Source organism: Hordeum vulgare, chromosome 7H, assembly GCF_904849725.1.
Source record: "Hordeum vulgare subsp. vulgare chromosome 7H, MorexV3_pseudomolecules_assembly, whole genome shotgun sequence".
Taxonomy (NCBI): domain Eukaryota; kingdom Viridiplantae; phylum Streptophyta; class Magnoliopsida; order Poales; family Poaceae; genus Hordeum; species Hordeum vulgare.
In genome coordinates, this window is record NC_058524.1 from 314043540 (window position 1) to 314046013 (window position 2474).

At 48.3% G+C, this 2474-nt stretch overlaps 1 pseudogene; it reads right to left on the minus strand.

Moving 5' to 3' along the window:
- Positions 1-1594: 1594 nt before the first annotated feature.
- Positions 1595-2032, minus strand: LOC123412962 (annotated as a pseudogene).
- Between the last annotated feature and the right edge of the window lie 442 nt (positions 2033-2474).

The window sequence follows — 2474 nt, forward strand, 5'->3', positions numbered from 1 at the left end:
AATCACAAAGTTTATCACACCAAACCAACCAAACAAGTCCATAACCACAGCCTACTGGTTAAATTGTGCTTAAAATTCAATAGTATATATGCATAGCTCTATTCAGTATTTTCACCTAGAATGATTCATGAGTGGGGGCATCTAAATTATAAACAAACTGAGAAACACGTATTTGGAGTTGGATATGAAGAAGTACTTCCTTCACATATTGATTTCTTAACTGATAGTGATACACATGATTTAAAACGCCAACAGAAGGGACTACTACAATTTAGAATTACGGCAACGATTTGCTAGAGCACACAACTCATACCAGCAAACAAAATTCACCTTTGGGGTTGATGAACTGGATGACGAACATGCATATCATCAGAAAACAAATGATGGTGTAGCGATAAAAACAAATACATAATCGAGTTCCCTATACTGGACTACACGAACCCCAAGTACAGAATCAAGTTCGACCGTCTTGATTGCTGCAGTTCCAGCTTCATCCTGCACAACGACAAGTCGTCAGTTGGTTTAAAATGGGTTTCTGATTGTGACGGAAATTGAAGTTTACATGGTGTGTACTTGGCTTGAGTCTTTCCCAATCCATAAGTGGACATCATACAGGTATGCACCACCCTTAGGACAAGTCGTCTAGAAAAATACAAAGAAATAGCTTAGTAAATTTTGTATGATAGAAAAACAGAAAGATCAATGATGCATCAGAGAATGCAAGAGTCAAAGCAATCACCTGCAAAACTATAGATGAATCTCCAGAATAGAATTTACCATAATCATATTTTCGCAATGCAACTGGCTTAAAATCTTCAATTCGCCAAATTTCTATCCCACTAAGTGACGTCAAGGGGCACGCATACATAAGTAAAGAAGTACAATCCATATTTGTGAGCTTAACGAACAAAATCAATTCAATCAAAGATAACCGGCTGATAGTCGTGTGGAAGGATTCACTTTTTGGCCAACCCCTTGGAAAGCAGGATCCACCACTTTCGGGGTCGACATTTGGAAGCAACTTTACCAGGGCTCGCTTTGAAGGTGATGAAATAGAAGCAACGGCTCCGCTATATAGCAAGGGGCCTGAAATTTGAGAGTAGGTCATAAGCTGAAAAGGGACCATATCAAACAAGAATTGTAATATGAAAACGCATTCAGTTACTCCAACAAGGAAATAGAAGAAGAAAAAACTCCAATTAACTGTAGATAAGATAACTAACAAAGTCACGGCTGAGATGCTGAGAAGCCATGGACAATGCTCATGAATCAGCGTTGGGCATCCATCTAGATAGAGGTCTAAAATAATCTGCATTGATGTGCCCTCCCTTTGACAGCGGACATCCATCAATGCATAATTTCTATTAAAAAAGTTTACGCTGTAAATTATATTTATGTTGTGTCAGCCTCACTCTCTCGAAACCCCATGACACGAAAGCCATCTCCAAAGTTAGCAGAGAAGAGCACAGCTTCTCCTGCACGCATGGCGCATGGGAGTTCCAATTGCACGGGTCTAGGAGAAGCACGCACACGCGCAAGCTTGTGATTATACTAGGAGCAGCAGAGCGATGATGGATTTAGTCATGGGCATTTACTAATTTGATGAAAACTGCTGGTGAAGAACACGGGATGGATTGAGCAGTGCTCACGGTGACGGGGCGCTCGGGGAGCTTCATGCAGAAGACGCAACTAAAGTTCTTGTCGAGCTCCTGGCGGCGCTGCGCCATGCCCTGCTTGGAGAGGGTGGCGTCAGCCTCAATCTCGCGGATGGCGGCGACGAGGCCGCTCCCGCCGCCAGCGCCCCCGAGAGCCATAGTGGGGGCATGTGGCGGGGAGGATGAGGGGGACACGCCCTCGCCGCCGCAGTCGGGCAGGCCCAGCCGGCCGCGTCGGTGAGCGCGGCGGGCTTCGAGAGGCACGGGGAGTGCCATGGCATCGCGCAGGTTGCGCACCGCAGTAGCCCCACCTCCAGCGGCGCCGCCACGCGGCACACCATGCACACCTCGTCCCCGTCGCACGGCAGTTTGGGCATCTCGCTCCTCCTCGTCGTCGACGGCTACGGCGGGCGGGGTTTCGGGTGCGGGTGAGAGATGTGGAGGTTGGACTCGGCGGCTGGGGAGAGGAGAGGGTTGGGTGTGCTGGGAGTGGTGTAGAGATCGGAGGCCGGTAGGTCATCGGTGGGGGTAGGGGAGAGGTGTTGGGGAACGTCGCATGGGAAACAAAAAATTTCCTACACGCACGAAGACCTATCATGGTGATGTCCATCTACGAGAGGGGATGAGTGATCTACGTACCCTTGTAGACCGTACAACAGAAGCGTTAGTGAACGCGGTTGATGTAGTAGAACGTCCTCACGTCCCTCGATCCGCCCCGCGAACAATCCCGCGATCAGTCCCACGATCTAGTATCGAACGGACGGCACCTCCGCGCTCAGCACACGTACAGCTCGACGATGATCTCGGCCTTCTTGATCC